Raw genomic sequence first — 18,806 nt, forward strand, 5'->3', positions numbered from 1 at the left:
GTGTCTTTAAAGGAAATTTTATTCTTAAAGTAGTTTAACACTTTTAAGTATAGTTTATAAAATAAAAAGGTCCCTTATTTTAAAAAAGAAAACATTTGTGATAATTGCAGGATATTTGCTAAAATATTTGCTGTTGGCATTTAGAATATGTAACTTCTTAATTCCTTTGAATTTTGAAAGGTGTTTTTAAAAGATGATTTGGGATTTCTAAGTAGCCACGTAGCTACTTAGGTATTGTGATTTGTTTTCTGCTACAAGGTAATATGCTTCCTTCAAGAAAAAACACTTTTCATTGTCCAGTATAGAAAGAGGTAATCATCAATATTCATAAGCTCTATCAGAACAACTTCTTAAAAATTAACATTTAATGCTTCTTTTCCTGGGATTTGTCTTTTAGTAACATACCAAAAATAAGAGATGGCAGTAATGGAAATAGCTTGCCAGGAGCAAACAGAGCCAGCTACGGGATCTCCAAAGGATCTCCTAATGGGCAAAAGGCCAGAAGAAGTAGTGAGTGAAAAGAAAAGCAATGTTTGCAAAATAGAGGAGCCAGGTAAAAAGATGTTTCATGGATCATGGAAGATCTTTAATGATGTGATTCTTGAAAATAACATCCAACGTAGCACAATATTTGAACAAAATGATCCAGTTAAGATCTGCATATGTGGGACTGATTGGGGTAGATTGTAAGGGCGACTCCGAAATATAATGTTTCCATATTTTATCTATATCTTAAATTTGCATTTTATTACTATTTTAACTTAAATTGTATTTTAATTCCATTTTAAATTGTATTTTATCAAATTCCATTTCGGATTGCTTTTATCTAGTTTTGGTGACGGTTTGTTGCTGGAACTTTGTACTTTGATATGGCCCAAGGGCTAATCAATAAAAAAATGATGTGATTGCTAAAGGAACTACCAAGGAAGACAGCGGAGAAAGGAGCTTAGCCTCAATCTCCATCATTGCCCAGGCAGAATGTAAGTGGAAAATAATATATTAATGAAAGGAGGAGGAGCTGAAGGTGTGAGTGTGTATGTGTGTGTTAGAGAGAGAGAATGTTAATGTTTATGTAAGTATAACTATCTTCTGGAAAGATCAATTGGTAGCCTTCTAATAGATTTTTAGTCTTAATAAGGACATTCAGTTAGATACCATGATGATTAAGGGAGAAGTGCTTTCTGAATATTAATTGCTCTTAATTCACTTTTCTATTTCTCCTGGCATTTTCATCTCTCTCTGTAATTCTGAGTCTGAATTCTAGTAGAAACCTCTAACTTTGAAAGTGTAAGTGATTTAGAGTAAATACTTAGAATAGAATTACAATAAACCCTTGACTTAAAAGACCACTGGGGAAAGGAGCATCTGCTATATCTGAATGTTCATGAAATGTTGAAAGGGAATTTATGCATGTGTTATACCATTGTATACAAATTTAGTTGTTCTGTAACAACTAATGTCAAATGGAATTCAATGCATGCATAACATGGCATTACATGTACAATGCTGAACAGATTGTGTTTCATCTGAAGTCCACTATATTAAGATCTGATAAACTGGGATTTTAATATAATTTAGGCATATCTAAAAAAACCATGTGTTCTCCTATTCTCAATTGATCAGCACTCTTAAATTCAGAAGTAGTCTGAATTGATTGATATTTACCATCAGTTTGTTTTTGACTCCTAGAAACCAAATAGATTTCCTCCAGGAAATCTCTGTGCTATTATATGTATATATAAGTCTAGCTTTCCATTGGGTATTTGAAACAAATTATGCTGTTCTTTAGATTCTAGCTTGACTCTTTTAATGTAATATTTGACTCCCTTCCCTTCTCAATTCTCTGAAATACATTTGCAGTCTTCCTTTATGTTTTCTTGATATTTTATCAAATTTTAACTCTAATACTGCTATTCTTTGATCAGAAATGTAGGTATAAATTGAACACAATAATAATAAATGGCCTCACACTTTAGTGAAGCCAAGTTCTATAAATGTTTGTGATTTTGATATTTCTTGCATCATTATGGCATGTTTGGAATTCTTTTTTAAAAACTTTCTTCAGGTGAGATAAGCCAGGAGTTCAGTCCCACCTATTCAGAGAGGCCTTTTATTGCCCACACTAAACAATACAGGTAAGTTCTCCTTCATAAAATGCAAAACCACAACACCTTCACCTGCTCCATACCCAATTCACTTGCATAAAAAGAGGAGCTTTCTCCCAAACGCACTCTTTTATTAAAGTTTTTCCTCAAATGGAAAGACTATGGGCACTATCTCAAAAGGGTCCAGCAGCAGCTAAAGGATCCAACACTCGAGAAGGAAATGCAACACCTCAAGCTGATAAACAAGGAACGCGAGTGTTTCTTAGAAAGTAAAAAATGCCTCCCTGAGGGCGAGCTATACCTGGAAGACATACTGCGCGAGAAGGCCAAGTATGAAACCTCCCGCCACTCCAAAATATCTCATCATAGCCACTCACCCCGATGCCTCAGGGCAGTGCAAGCACAAGTCTATGCCACGGTAGCCGCAGCACTTTTACCTGTGGCAAAGGAAGAGCAGCTGATAAAGGCAGAAATGGCTGAAGCAGCTCTGCATTGGGTGAAGGCCAAGCGGCTGCTAAAGGAAGAAATGGCCAAACCAGAGGCCAACACAGCTCTACAAGTGGCTCTACATGTGGCTGGACTAAAGAAAGAAATGGTCATACTGGAGGCTAGACAAAAGGAAGAAATGGCCATAGTTCAGAACAGGCTTGACCTTCTACAGTATCAACAAGAAGCGGCAGAGAGTGCGGCAAGAGTGGAAGCTTTACAGAAGGCAATCCAAGACGCTACCTTCAAGTCCAATTCTAGAAAGCCAGAAGTTATAAACCCACATGACCATGTGCAGACCTACTTTGACGACCACAGTGTGAGGCCGCAGGGCCTCCCGAGTAGAGGGGTCCCGGGCCAACCCGAGTGCCCGGTTGTGTAAATGTTGAAACCCTGCTGTGTCTCGTCTTTCTTTCCCTTTAGTGGGGGTGCGGCCTGCTCCTTGGTGCAAGGAAGGGGGCACGACCCGCCATGGCTTATGTACCACACTGACAACTCTTAGTGGTGAATCACTTGGCTCGTGTGTTGATGAAGAACGCAGCTTGCTGCGAGAATTAATGTGAATTGCAGGACACATTGATCATCGACCCACCTGTCCGCCTGCCCCGCTGAGGGTTCCAGGCACTTCCCCGCCCGGCGCGGGGATCGGTGTTCCACATTCCCTTGCGGGCGAGTGGCGGCAGCGCTGCCTCCAGTGCGGCTGGGGTTCTGGGGCCCTCGTGCCTCCATCCCCCCAAGTCCAGACCCTGACAGCGTCCATCCCGCTCTGCTGGCTGGCCCCGCCTCTGCCCCCTGCGGGGTGGAAGCGAGGGGGTCTCGTCCATTATGTGGGTGTGGCGGTCCCATGCGAGGACACCCCCAAGCGTGCTGCGGTGGGATGAACCGAATGCTGGGTTAAGGAGCCCGATGCCGACGCTCAGAGTCACCTCCACTGTGGGATGCCATATTGCAAGGCATCCTTTACTAGTGTCAGATGACAAAGAGGATGTGCAGCATGAGATGTATTGCCACATCTACTACCCAACTTTTTTTTGTTGGGATCCTTTTGGTGTATTTTAAAAGGCTGGATGGATTCAAACTTCTATGCCTAGCGTCACCCACGTGACCATGTGCAGACCTACATTGACGACCACAGCGCGATCCGATATGAGCAGGCAGGAGCGCCACAGTCATCCACAAGTCCTCAGAGACCAGGTGGACAGGAAGGAGAATCTCCACAACCAGATGTGCCCATTAGCCAGAGAACCAACAGAGCACCATCTGGATCACAAGACCTTCCCTCTGGAGCTACACAACCAGCTCCAGTGAACCAAGTCACAGATGGTAATCTGACAGGTCCATCTGCAACGGTGACAAGTCCACAGCAGGAAGAGCAGCTGCTGCAAGACGAGATTGCCAGGACTCAGGCCAGGCTAGAGTCCCTACTGTGTCAACAGGAAAAAGCATCCTGAGGCACTGCCTACATGCCCAACCACAGAGGAGAATCTCAGCCACCAGATCTGCCAACAGGCCAGGGAGCCGGCGATTCACCACCTGAACAACGAGATTCTCCCCAACAAGTAAGCACACAAGAGGTCAGACCTCCTCAGCTTAATGTAAAGGCAGGCCAAACCCTCAAGGTCCCTCATGTGAGCCATGGGAAGTTACCCTCAACAAGAATTCTGAAAAAAACTGCCAGCTGCCTGTGCCCCATTCTCTTGCTCTTGAGAGCAATGCTTATGAGGATCAACAAGAAGCTACTGATCATGCCCCTGATGACCTCAACACTGTACCAGCCCAGCCTGATGGCAAATCCTGGGTTAAGGCGCCTGATGCCGATGCTCAAAGTCACCTCCACTGTGGGATGCCATATTGCAAGGCATCCTTTACTAGTGTCAGATGACAAAGAGAGGATGTGCAGCATGAGATGTGTTGCCACATCTACTACCCAACTTTTTTTGTTGGGATCCTTTTGGTGTATTTTAAAAAGCTGGATGTGGTCAAATCAGTCGTCCGACCTGGGTATAGGGGCATAAAACTAATCGAACCATCTAGTAGCTGGTTCCCTCTGAAGTTTCCCTAAGGATAGCTGGCGCTCACGGGCACAAGCCTGTCGCAGTTTTATCCAAAGCACCTGAAAGCAGGAGAAGAAGCAACGGATGGAAACTAGTCAAGGAGAGAAGCAACCTAGAACTAAGGAGAAACTTCCTGGCAGTTAGAACAATTAACCAGTGCAACAACCTGCCTCCAGAAGTGGTGAATGCTCCAACACTGGAAGTTTTTAAGAAGAGACTGGCCAGCCATTTGTGTGAAATGGTATAGGGTTTCCTGCCTGAGCAGGGGGTTGGACTAGATGACCTCCAAGGTCCTTTCCAACATCTTCTTATTATGATTATGATTATGATTATTATGATTATTATCCGGTCAAGCAAATGATTAGAGATCTTGAGGCCGAAACGATCTCAATCTATTCTCAAACTTTAAATGGGTAAGAAGCCTGGCTCGCTGGCGTGGAGCCAGGCGTGGAATGCGAGACGGCTAGTGGGCCACTTTTGGTAAGCAGAACTGGCGCTGCAGTGGGATGAACCGAATGCCGGGTTAAGGCGCCTGATGCCGACGCTCAGAGTCACCTCCACTGTGGGATGCCATATTGCAAGGCATCCTTTACTAGTGTCAGATGACAAAGAGAGGATGTGCAGCATGAGATGTGTTGCCACATCTACTACCCAACTTTTTTTGTTGGGATCCTTTTGGTGTATTTTAAAAGGCTGGATGGATTCAAACTTCTATGCCTAGCGTCAAACATTAATTGTAGAAGGAATACCGATTCTCTCACTTATGACAATCTGCCTATTCAGGAGGCACTTGGTAATTCTATTGAAATTGACAGTCCATCTATTTTAAAAACAGTGAGTAAATTACTGTATTTTTCGGACCATAAGACGCACTTTTCCCCAAAAAAAGTGGGGGGGAAATGAGGGTTCGTCTTATGGTCCAAAGGTGTGGTACCCCAGAACATTTGTTTGGGGTCCCATGCACCCGCTTACTGTCCGCTGCCGTTCGTATGCTGTGGATTGCTGTGTGTTCGGGGGAAGTCCCGCCTCCTGGAGTCTCAATGTCAGTCAGTCAGGTCACATGATCGGCACAGCGCACGCCTCTCCTGTGTGTGTGTGTGTTTGTGTGTGTGACATTGACAGACTGACAGGATTAGAACGTTGAGAGAGGAGGCAGCTAGGTACGGTACCAGGTAACGTTCCACCCAGGACTATGTGATGCAGCACAGTGCCCTGACAGGCAGGCAAGGAGCTTGTCATGGCAGGGGAGACACACATAGTCTCTCCTGCCATTCACAGCCCTGCCTGTCAGGTTGGTTGGTGCCCTTTAATAGTTATTAGTTAATATTTATTATATGAGAAAAAAAATCAGATAACAAGGAAGCAACTCATATTTTTCCCGTAAATTGTCTATTAGTTTTGGTTTGGAAGTTTGCAAAACAAAAAACAAAAAAACGAACCCAGCTCCCTTATTGGTTTTCCTAAGCCTATTGGCCTTTTCATGGATTACTGCCTTATCGTGGCGAAGGGGCTTGCGTAATTCAATGAAGCTATGAGCTATGCCGTGCAGGGCCACCCAAGATGGAAAGGTCATAGCAGAGAGTTTTGACAAAACGTGATCCACTGGAGAAGGAAATGGCAACCCACTCCAGTATCTTTGCCATGAAAACCCTATGGACAGTACCAAAAGGCAAAACGATATGACGCTGGAAGATGAGCCCCAGGTCGGAAGGCGTCCAATATGCTACTGGGGAAGAGCAGAGGGCTAGTACTAGTAGCGCCAGAAAGAATGAAGCGACTGGGCCAAAGCCAAAAGGACGCTCAGCTGTGGATATGGCTGGTAGTGAAAGGAAAGTCCAATGCTGTAAAGATTTTTTCTCCATAGGAACCTGGAATGTAAGATCCATGAATCAAGGCAAGCTGGACGTGGTCAAACAAGAGATGACAAGACTGAACATCAACATCTTAGGAATCAGTGAACTAAAATGGACAGGAATGGGTGAATTTAATTCAGATGACCATCAGGTATACTTCCCTCAGAAGAAATGGTGTAGCCTTCATAGTCAATAAAAGAGTAGGAAAAGCAATACTGGGATACAATCCTCCAAATGACAGAATGATCTCAGTTCGAATCCAAGGGAAAACATACAATATCACAGTAGTCCAAGTCTATGCCCCAACCACTGGTGCTGAAGAGGATGAAATTGTCCGGTTCTATGAAGCCCTACAGCACCTTATAGAACTAACACCAAAAAATGATGTCCTTATCATCATGGAGGATTGGAATGCTAAAGTAGGAAGCCAAACGATAACCGGAATAACAGGCAAGTTTGGCCTTGGAGTATAAAATGATGCAGGGCACAGGCTGATAGAATTTTGTCAAGAGAATACGATGGTCATAGCAAACACTCTTTTCCAACAACCCAAGAGACGGCTCTACACATGGACATCACCAGACGGTCAACACAGAAATCAGATTGACTATATGCTCTGCAGCCAAAGATGGAGAAGCTCTATACAATCAGTAAAACAAGACCAGGAGCTGACTGTGGCTCAGACCATGAGCTTCTCGTTGCAAAGTTTAGGGAAAAGCACTAGGCCAGTCAGGTATGAATTAAATCATATCCCTGTTGAATATACAGTAGAGGTGACAAATAGATTTAAGGAATTAGATCTGATAGACAGGGTGCCTGAAGAACTATGGACAGAGGTTCGCAACATTGTACAAGAGGTAGCAACCAAAACCATCCCAAAGAAAAAGAAATGCAAGAAAGCAAAATGGCTGTCTGAGGAAGCTTTGCAAATAGCTGAGGAAAGGAGGAAAGCGAAAGGCAAGGGAGAAAAAGAAAGATACGCCCAATTGAATGCAGAATTCCAGAGAATAGCTAGAAGAGATAAGAATGCCTTCTTAAATGAACAGTGCAAAGAAATAGAAGAAAACAATAGAATAGGGAGGATCAGATATCTTTTCAAGAAAATTGGAGAGATGAAGGTTCAATGCAAAAATGGGCATGATAAAGGACCAAAATGGCAGGGACCTAAACGAGGCAGAAGAGATTAAGAAGAGATGGGAAAATTACACAGAACTATACAAGAATGAGCTTAACGTCCCTCATAATCACAATGAGGTGGTCACTGACCTCGAGCCAGACATGCTAGAATGTGAAGTGAAGTGGGCCTTAGAAAAGCTGAGCAACAACAAAGCTAGTGGAGGTGACAGTATTCCAGCTGAGCTATTCAAAATCTTAAAAGACGATGCAGTAAAAGTGCTACACTCAATTTGCCAGCAAATTTGAAAATCTCAACAGTGGCCACAGGATTGGAAAATATCAGTTTACATTCCAATTCCAAAGAAAGGCACTGGCAAAGAATGTTCAAACTGTCACACTATTGCTCTCATTTCTCATGCTTAAAATCCTACAAGCTAGACACCAGCAGTATGTGGATCGAGAACTACCAGAAGTACAGGCAGGATTTTGAAGAGGCAGAGGAACTAGAGATCAAATTGCCAACATACGCTGGATCATGGAGAAAGCTAGGGAGTTCCAGAAGAACATCTACTTCTGCTTCATTGACTATACTAAAGCCTTTGATTGTGTGGATCATAACAAACTGTGGCAAGTCCTTAAAGAGATGGGTGTACCAGACCATCTTATTTGTCTCTTGAAAAACCTATATGCGGGCCAAGAAGCAACAGTGAGAACTGGACACGAAACCACTGATTGGTTCAAAATTGGGAAAGGAGTCCGGCAAGGCTGTATATTGTCGCCTTGCCTATTTAACTTATATGCAGAGCACATCATGAGAAAGGCAGGGCTAGATGAATCAAAAGTTGGAATTAAGATTGCTGGAAGAAATATCAACAACCTAAGATATGCAGATGATACCACTCTAATGGCAGAAAGTGAAGAAGAACTGAAGAGTCTCTTGTTGCGAGTGAAGAAGGAGAGTGCAAAAGGTGGGTTGAAACTAAACATTAAGAAAACCAAGATCATGGCATCGGGCCCTCTCAATTCCTGGCAAATAGATGGGGAAGAAATGGAGGTAGTGACAGATTTTATTTTCCTGGGCTCCAAGATCACTGCAGATGGGGACTGTAGCCAAGAAATTAAAAGACGCTTGCTCCTCGGGAGGAAAGCCATGGCAAATCTAGACAGCACACTAAAAAGCAGAGACATCACCCTGTCAACAAAAGTGTGTATAGTCAAGGCTATGGTCTTCCCAGTTGCAATGTATGGCTGTGAAAGTTGGACCATAAAAAAGGCTGAGTGCGAAAGAATTGAGGCCTTTGAACTCTTGTGCTGGAGAAGACTCCTGCAAGTCCCTTGGACTGCAAGGCGATCAAACCAGTCAGTCCTAGACTAGATCACCCCTGACTGCTCTTTAGAAGGCCAGATCCTGAAGCTAAAACTCAAATACTTTGGCCACCTAATAAGAAGGAAGGACTCACTGGAGAAGAGGGTCACGATGGGTCGGACACAACTTCGCAACTAACAACAACAAGCCTATTGGAGATCTAGCAATCTTGGCTCTTTTTTATGACTCGTGGACCTCAACTCCCAGAAATCCTGAGCCAGCCATGCTGAGGGGAAAGGGAGAGGTTTCCAAGCTGAGCCATGCTGGCTCAGGAATTCTGGGAGTTGAAGTCCTTGAGTCATAAAAGAGCCTGCACTAGAGCACATTAAAATTATTTACAGGATTACTTCTTTAGGAACTAAACTTTTAGAATCTAAAACAGCTAATTCAGAAAAGCCAACAGGAAAGAACCTCACATTTTTCATCTGCTTCTGTCTTTTGGAAGGTAAAATTAGATAACAAAATAATCTATTTCTTATGTTAACATCTCTGCAATGAAATCAAAGGTAACAGGAAAGAAATGAGAAACATTTTTCTCAATGTAAAATGTCTAATTTAGCTGATTCTAGAAAAAAATAGTATCTTTTGTACACTCTTGAAAACTATTTTGAATCTAAACAATTCTTAAGAATGAAATATTCTTAATTTGGACTTTAATTTTACTGTTTGGACTGTTGTCTGTTTTGAAAAATAGATTATTTAGAATCTAGTTATGTTGCACTTCAGTCTTGAAATAATTAACCTAGTATACACATAACAATATATGATGTTTTCCCTGGTGAGCTTAACATCAATAACAACATTTATTAAAAAGGCTAAAATAATTTCTGGGGGTATTATCTGTATAGTAAAATTTTGGACAAGCAGTGATCATGTTACATATATGCATAAGCGTAGTCAGTAGCATATGCCTTTTTAAAAATATCAAACATTCAAAGAAACAAAAATAAGTCCAAAATATCTGTATTACATCCAGAAATGCCAAGTTTGCAACCAATATTTCTCATCTATAACTATGGCACCCTAAGGATACATACAAATGTTTCTCTGGGATCAGTAATGCAACAGGGATTGCTTTTTCCTTCCAGTAACATATACCTAAAACCAGTTTATTGCATTTGGCAATTGTACTAAAAACAAAATCTCATTTAATTTGAAATCAAGTGAAAAATTGATTTAAATTATTTTATTAAAACAAATTAATGGCAATTTTTATAAAAAGTTGCCTCAAACAAAATGAGTTTGGCATGCCTGCTCTAGATAGTTGAATGCTCCAAAATAAATTCTAGACCAGGCCTGTACATGCAGCCTACCAAGCACCCTTTGACAGAGCAGACTTTTTTTTTTTACAAAAGTAATAAAATCACCACCACTGCCCTGAAAGTCATGTTGCCTAGTGCCTCCATGGCTTACCATGACCACAAGCTCCAACACTGTAGATGCTCCTCTAGTCACCAAATCATAGATTAGCCCACCAGCATTCATTTGCAGACCACAAAGATTTTTAATTTATCAGTGTGGGCCTCCTGATGGGAGCTTAAAGGACAGTAGCCATCTTGTCTTGTTTTTGACTCAGTGCCTGGAAGGGGAAGGCAGCCATTTCATATACTATGAAGGGATTTGAGGATATGAGAACAGACATGTGTCTGTCAAGGTTTTTTCGAGATGGTTGGATGGTGAAGAACACATTTTGTTCAAAACCACCAAATGTGAGAGGTTAAAGGCTTTGGGCCCACAGCTACACTTTTTGCTGCATAAACTACATAAAAACTGAGAAATCACACTCCCAATAGAATTGAGTGTCTTGGGATTTGTTCCTCTCATAAGAAAGGTTTTTTTAGGAAAGGAGTTCAGGAGGATGGGGCCCTTGACGGCTATACCCTGATGGGAGCTTAAAGGACAGTAGCCATCTTGTCTTGTTTTTGACTCAGTGCCTGGAAGGGGAAGGCAGCCATTTCATATACTATGAAGGGATTTGAGGATATGAGAACAGACATGTGTCAACCTGTCAAGGTTCTTTCAAAATGGTTGGATGGTGAACACATTTTGTTCAAAACCACCAAATGTGAGAGGTTAAAGGCTTTGGGCCCACAAGTCCTGGAATTGGACAGATTTCAACTTTGACTCTGGACATGACTGTCAAGGTACAATTTACTTCTTGCTAGAACTTTCAATTTTCTAATGCTCAATTTTGCAAGATTCCTAAAAAGTAGATGAAAATGAAACTTACACAATAACTTTCCCCACCTATAATTCCCACTATGTTTATAGGATTACATTTTGTCAGTGATTTATGAAGATTTAATGTTTACAGACTTATTTTTTTATAAGATACATGTCTTGCATGTTCCCTTTTTATAATCCCTCCATTTCTTCTGTTGGATGATTATGCTGTGCACTGGGCTTGTAAATAGTCTTTATTCTATAATCTTCCAGATCAGCAAGGCCCTACTATGTAAAGCATAATTATAATCAATGGGCAGGAGAAAGAGAAAGATACTCAGAGTAAACAAAACACAAAGTTTTGGAAAAAGAACTTGAGACTCAGGAATCAATAAAGGAAAACCTACTCAGCTACTTAATAATTGAAGGAAGCAAATCCATGATTTCTTGCTCAAAACAGTAGAACAAACTCTCCCCTGATCTGAGACCCAGATCAAAACATGCAACAGCTTTTTCTACCCTGACACTCAGTACTGTTCTGGTTTCCTATTGGCTGGATATTAACAAGCTCACAACCTATCCGGAACCACTATTAATAAAAACAACCTATCAACATGATATCACTAACTCCCTGTGGCTTTTCTTGCATAAATTAGTTATTTTTAGAATGTGACAGTTAAGCTATTGCTCAGAAAGTACCCCCTCCCCTCTCTTATTTCTTCTGGACTTTTATAAACCATTTGACTGTAAGAACAATACTGCTTTAACTAATTTTTCAAAAAGTCCCTTAACTTTCTAGTTCCTTATTTTCTCTATTCTGCAAAACTGAAACTATAATGAAACACTGTTTTAGAAGCAATACTTCACATACTTTATATTTCACAATGAACAAACCACCTCTTTCATTTGATGTTTTTTGGTCAGCCATTGACCAGGCTACAAACCTGGTGAGTTTCCCCTTGGGCATTAAGCCAGCAGGGTGACCTTGGCTCAGTCACTCTCTCAGCCCTAGGAAGGAGGCAATGGCAAACCACTTCTGAAATCTTCCCAAGGAAACTCCAGGAATTAATCCGAGCAGCTGCCATGAGTTTGGATTCATTCCATCCCTTCAACATTTTCAGTAACTCTGAAAAAAACCTGTTTTCAGATTTCTGCAAAGTGAATTTATAGGCCTAAAAATGCAGGCATGTTGATCACTGAATGAGAGTTCACATGTCACTGCAAATCTCTCTTCTGAGACTGCCATAGCTCCCTGTACAATCCAGGCAGCCACTAGATGGCAGCAAAGAGCTAAACCTTTTAAAAGTGTTTTCTGCCATGTACAGGGAGTTGTGTAGTGACCACAATTAAGATTGGCAACTCAGCCCTTAAGCAAAGCAGTCATGAAATGAAACCATAACTGAACTTGTGATCTTATTTCAATTTTTGCTTCACTTTATAGACCTGCTTTTGGAATATTTTCTTTATATACATGCAATATTATAACATTCGAAATATCGTAAAGAACTGATAAGATTGCAAGGAGAAACAGAATGCCATTTTTCAGGGGAGGGACAGCCCTGTGATGGCCAAATGTGGCTTGCGCCTCGGCATGCATATTTTCCAATGAGACAAATCAAGACAGGAAGATCATTTTATTACAGCAGTTAATCTTAATTACATCCTTGGGTCTTTTGCAGAAAGAAATAAATCATACTCAGATGTTACCAAGGTGCAGGAAAAAAATCTCCAAAACTATCACCCACAAACATGCAGAGGTTTCTTAATTTAAGAAAGGGAGAAACAGAAATAACTCCTTCAGAAAAGATCTCAAATACTATGTAACCAGTGAGTTAGCCAAAAAAATAATACAGCCACAGACAGACATGTTATGTGTTCCTGGCTACTTTCCTTCGTGACCAGAGGCAATCTTGCCTAACCAATAACCAGCCAAGACACAGTGAAGGCATTTTTGTTTTGTTTATTGCAATAAGCGGAAGAGAAGCTTTCAAAGCTTGGTTCTCTTCAAAGTTCTAACCCAAAATATGGGCTTCTTTATACAATCCTGCCACGGCTGCACATCCCTCCTCTTTCCCCATTGGCTGAGGTACTATGAGGTTTCACTTTTTCCGTCCGCTTCTTACACATTTCCTGCTAACATATAAAATCATATTCACATATACAATAATAATGACACAAATTAGACATTTAAATGGTTATTTTGAACTCTGTAGATATTTATGTCCCCCTTTAAGAACAATAGGTTCTTTCCTGTTTTTCAATTCAGTATATCTTTCCTCTTATTTTATTCAGCTTGTTTTCCTGTTTTTCAATTCAGCATGCCTTTCCTGGCTAGCCATTTCCTCTTATAGCTGTTTTTTTTATACTTTCTGAAAATACTAGGTTTATTCACATCCCAGTGATAAACCTTAATATGATGTTTCTAGAGATTTTTTGTAGGTCACCATCACAAAATACAAAAACCTAGAGCATAAACAAGCAGACAATTATGAACATTCAATGTGGTCATGATGGAAATTAACAGTTTATATGGAAGTTATGAAATTTGAAACATATGTCATTTCCTAATTAGTACAAGTCACTGCTATTTCTATGACAATGAAGGCACAGCCAGTGCAAGCAGACTTAAACCCATTTAAACTATTGGGCCAAAAATACTTTGGTTGGTTCTCTGGGAAAGGATCTTTTCTAAACAAATAGTGGTCTCCGTCAAGAGTTCTGATATCTTCACAGCTGCAGTCTAATAGCTACATGACAACAGACTTCACTAGAACCAAACTATATATAGCAATGAATTAACAATTCATGCTTTAGGATTTACTGCCTTCTACATATCGGCAGAAAGTACTATTAAAATGCTAGGTACAAGGAACCTACATTTTAAACCGGTTCTGTCAGTTTGTTTTAACAAAAAAGTTTACTTAATTCTACCAAGATACAAAACATAAGGCTGTAAGTAACTAATAGTTGTATTTAGGCTATTACAGTGCAGATAATCCTCAAGGCCACATACACACTGTTTCACTGCTGCTTGCATTCTGCTGGGTTTTGATCCTTCTTTGGATCATAATCTGGATCATTTTCTTCATCTGCTTCTTCCTCCCCTTCCTCATCATCAGCTTCCTCACCTTCTTCATCATAATCATCATCATCATCTTCAATGGCTTCTCCTGTAAAATACAATACTGATCGTGGAACTATGCGCTCCCGTAGAAAATGGCCAATTTCAAAATCAGCTGCAAGAATTGCTTCAGCATCATCATCCAAGTCTCCACTTTCAGGAACTTCTGGAGGACTGAAAAAATTGAAGAAGGAATCGTTGGAAACTGTTTTTGTCACTGTTCTAACTGTTCTACGCCCCTTGTGCTTTTGTTTCTTCTTTATAGTTTTCAAAGTAACATTTTCCCCCTTTTTCCAGTCTATTTGGCACCCTGTGCAACCCATAATTTCTGGTCCATCGAAGGAGAAAGGATCAGAATCATCAGGTTCTGACCTCATTCTGTATGTTTTTGTTACTACTTCATTTGTGAAAAATTCATTAGGTTCAAAGTGGAATTCTAAAGTAAAAGTCATAGGTTCTCCAGCTTCTGAAAACTTCACTTTAATATCTTTTAAATGCTTCAGGATAGGTTCATCATGTTCCTGAACCATATCACTGAGTAAATCGACATTCTTGAATACCGTCAGCCAAAATTCAGGAATTCCTTTAGGATCATGTTTTTCTTGATCTTTTTTCTCCTCTTCAACCTTGGCCTTCTCTTTCATTTCTGAAATTTCTTCTTCTGTGTCTGTTTTCCATTCACATTCTTCTTCAGTAGGTTCATAAACAGCATTGATTATTTCACTTCTCTTGTCAAATAAGGGCTGATAAACTTCTTCATAAAACTTTGCTTCTATCTTTGCACATTTAACTTGAAGATTCTTGAGTGCATTTACTCATCTCTTAACTACTTTAGGCAAGCTTTCTATATATCCTGTAGGCGTTCCCACCAAGCCATCAAGCCTTTCCTGGAGGGCTGCAAGAATCTGAGGATTCTGCATCATTTGTACAGTTAGTTGGCATGCTTTACTGTTAGCATCCTCACCAGATTCTTCTTCTTCTACTTCTTCAACGTCTTCCATATCTTGCGGGTCAAGCTCAGCCTGTTCTTTATTGTCAATGTCTGCCATATTTCCAGACCTCAGCAAACCTCTGCGTGAGGCCGGGTCTCACAGTGACTCAGGATTGAGGAAGAAGCGTCTCGCAGCCGCCGGTTTTTTTTTATAGTTTGTCGTCTTCCTTTTCCCACTCTAAGACTCAGCTAATTTTTGCCTACGTGTTTATCTTACTGTTATGTAGTGAGTTCATTGGAAGCAGGAAGCGAGACGAGAGGTTGAAAACAGGAACATTGCTTTATTGAGGCAAACAGGAACAGAACTGAGTCAGAGGCTTCTGCGCAGCTACTTATACGGTTGGCCACTAGGTGGCAGCCAATAGGTTTAAAGGAACCCATTGCCACCCCAAATCATCCAATGAGCTTCTTGGAGACTGCATGTCTGGTTAGCCAGCAACCATTATGCAGACAACTCAATTGAGCAACCTTAAGCAGCATTCAAAAGACACGTGAAAGCAGTTCAAGTAAAATCCCAATACATTACACCCCTCCCCTCCAGAATGTATACACATTCTTAATATTATTTGAGAACAAAGTCTTGCAAATGTGGTGGTCTGCACGACCTTGCAGACCGCCTGGGGGATCCAGGCAATTCCCGGTCCACCAGCTTGCCTGCCGGGCTGGGTAGACCAGAACTCATGAGTTCACGACAGTCGGATTGACTCGAGTCCCTTTGGCTGGCTATTCCAGGTCAGCCCAGACCAAAGCCCAATGAAGACGCAGAGTTAGCACAGTGGTTGTCTCGTTCAGGTTGACTTTCCCTGTCAGGGGACCCATGTTGCACTCCCAGGCTGTGTCCGTCTATGACCACCTCCCCATTGTTCTGACTGCAAGAGTCCTCAGAACGTGTGAACTGCTCTGTTGAGTTGCCAGTTTTTGGCTCTAGGAGTGGACCCGTCATGAGGTCCTCGCTTTGTGGCTGTTCTGCAAACCGCTTCCGCAGCTGATCAATATGGCGGCGAACGACTTGCCCCCGCATCCAGAGCCACCTCATACGAAAGAGGGCACAAGATTTTGATAATTCTGGACTTCCGGTGGCGACGTGACGCCAAAGACAGCCATTTTCGGGCTGCCCGCTCCGCAGCTGTGTTTTTCCATCGTAAACAGCGCCGATCAGCTGTTTAGATGGATTTGAAGCCCCCTCCTCAGGAGAAGAGGAGGGGGTGAGGCCCCAGGTAGGGGTTGAGCTCTCCGGGGCCGCCTGAGCTGAGAGTTTGGGCGGCTGAAGGATGAGCCCCCCCGAAGCCTGGGTTGCTCTGAGCTGCGCAGCGCCCCTGCTCTGGGATTTTTGGAGCAGAGTCAGGCGTTAGCAACCACCCCTGCCAAAAGGAAATACTTTTGATTATCAAGATGCAGGCAGAGTGGTACAGGAGGTCAAGGTGATGTGGACTTTTATCTTTACTCTCTAGCTCAATGGATTTTATAGCTTTAAAGTGAAAGTGCGCAATAAGTGAAAGTGGGGGAAGATGGCGGCTAAAACTTCTAAAGCTCTTCGGAATGCGGGGTCTTCCCTGGTGCAACAGACCTCATTGCAAGCTTTGCTTCCTCCTGCATCTCCTCCGGTATTGACGCTTAAGGATTTACAAGATGCTCTTGGAAAGCATTCACAATTGATGTCTGACATGATGGATGAAAAGTTGGAAAAGCTGGAGGAGAAAATGGAGGAGAAAATGGAGAAATTGGAGAAGAAGATGGAAGAGAAGTTTAGAGCAATGAGGGTGGACATGTTGTCTATGATTGAATCTGTAGCTGAATGTGTGCAACAGCTGGATGTAAAAGTGGAGGATCTCAGTCAAAAGAACTCTATATTAGAAGCAAAGGTATTAGAAAATGAAAATATAAGGGATAAAATGGACGGAGAATTGAGCCTTGTTCAGTATCATCAGATGCAGTATGCTATTAGAATCAGGGGTTTAAAGGAGAATTGTAAAGAAGATTTAAAGCAGCTGATTTCTGAGGCTCTGGAAGGGGTACTGGGCCAGCCAGCATCTGAAATTGAGGGAAATATGGACAAAATTTTTCGTGTAAATTCATGGATTGCAAGACAGAGGAAGTTACCCAGAGATGTGGTGGTCTATTTTACAAAGAGAGTAATTAGAGATGAAGTCATTCAAGCTGCTTATGATACTAAATTGGTAGTGGCTGAGCAAGAAGTCTTGGTTTTAAAAGAGATTCCTCCGAAGATCCTAAGGAGAAGGAAAGATTTTGCATTTCTAGTACAGGAACTTAAGAAATGTGATATTAAGTTTAGATGGGAGATTCCAGTTGGACTGGTGGTGACGCACGAAGGTAAAAGACATCGTCTGGTTACTGTGGCTCAGGCACGTGATTTTTATAGCAATGTGTTAAAAGCAACCCCCCTATCATTTTTGGAAGCTGTAAAGGGATACGGCGAGGGAAAGCTTCAAGATGTTGCAGATAGACAGACAGAGGACAATGGTGTTGGAGGGGATCAAGTCACAGTCTCATCGGTTGTTGCAGGAGGCCAGAAGATGACGCGTGCCGCCCTAAGAAGAGCGAGACGAGAGCAAGAGCAAGACCAGCAGAAAGTTATGGAATCTTCAAAGCGTACTTACAGTGAAGATGTGGGAGGGGCGCGGTCTAAAGAAGTTTTGGGGGTCATGACAGACGTGCTCCAAAAGCTTTGGAGCGTTAAGATTGGTGATTAAATTTTTAAATTAGAATGTCAATGGATTAAATTTATCATAGAGGAGAAAGAAAGTTTTTTTTAATATTTAACACAATTTAAGATTGATGTTATTTGTTTGCTAGAAAAGTTTATTAGGGTTATGGACTAAAAGTATATGTTGAACACTGCGAGACATTTGGCGTGATACATGCAAGAACTATTTTTGATCATAGTTTAGTTTGGTTGGAGATTATTAAGGTTAACAGAGATAGGCGCTTTTGGCGCGTAACTGAGAATTTGTTTAGAAATTAGAGAAAGGTGGGAGAATGCAAATAGTAGGTGAAAGTTTTTTTTTCTTTTTTTTTTAAAATTAATATGAATAAGGACTGGGATTAAGAAAATCTATTCTGAGTAAAGCTCTTTTTCTGTTTTCCTCTTTTTCTTTTTTACTTTATTTGTAATATTAATATTGTTTGTATTCATTTTATATGAGCTAGAGGGAGATAGAATTAATAGTTTATTGTTGATAACATAGGGGTGCTTACGTTTGTTTTTCGATTTTATACCCTGTATTTAGCTCTGGGAAGTTGGGGGGGAGGAGGGAATGGGGGAGAGGGATAGGGAGGGCTAGATAGGGGTGGGGGAGGGGGGGATTAAAGTCAAAATGTATTGTAAAACTTTTTAAATAAAAAAAAAGATTTTGATAATTTTTCCGGGCACTCACAAGTTCCCATGCCCATAGTTCTGGGCCCACACCCAATCACCCACTTGCAACCCACTTGGAGCCTTTGGGCAAGAGGTGTTTGCTGCCACCCAGTCAGGATGTAACCTGTCCAGTTTTGTGATGAGCCTTCTCCCCTAGCGTAGTTCTGCTGGGTTC

At 41.5% G+C, this 18,806-nt stretch overlaps 1 protein-coding gene and 1 pseudogene across 5 annotated transcripts in view; both read right to left on the reverse strand.

The window, feature by feature from the left end:
- Positions 1 to 18,806, reverse strand: part of LOC310649764 (B-cell antigen receptor complex-associated protein beta chain-like) — a 433,035-nt gene that overhangs the window by 366,941 nt on the left and 47,288 nt on the right. The window lies entirely within an intron of this gene.
- Positions 14,041 to 15,391, reverse strand: LOC310648585 (nucleosome assembly protein 1-like 1; annotated as a pseudogene). The gene has a single exon. The product of its transcript is annotated as a nucleosome assembly protein 1-like 1 (transcript).

Source organism: Vipera ursinii (genome assembly GCF_947247035.1).
Source record: "Vipera ursinii genome assembly, chromosome: Z".
In the NCBI taxonomy this organism is placed as follows: domain Eukaryota; kingdom Metazoa; phylum Chordata; class Lepidosauria; order Squamata; family Viperidae; genus Vipera; species Vipera ursinii.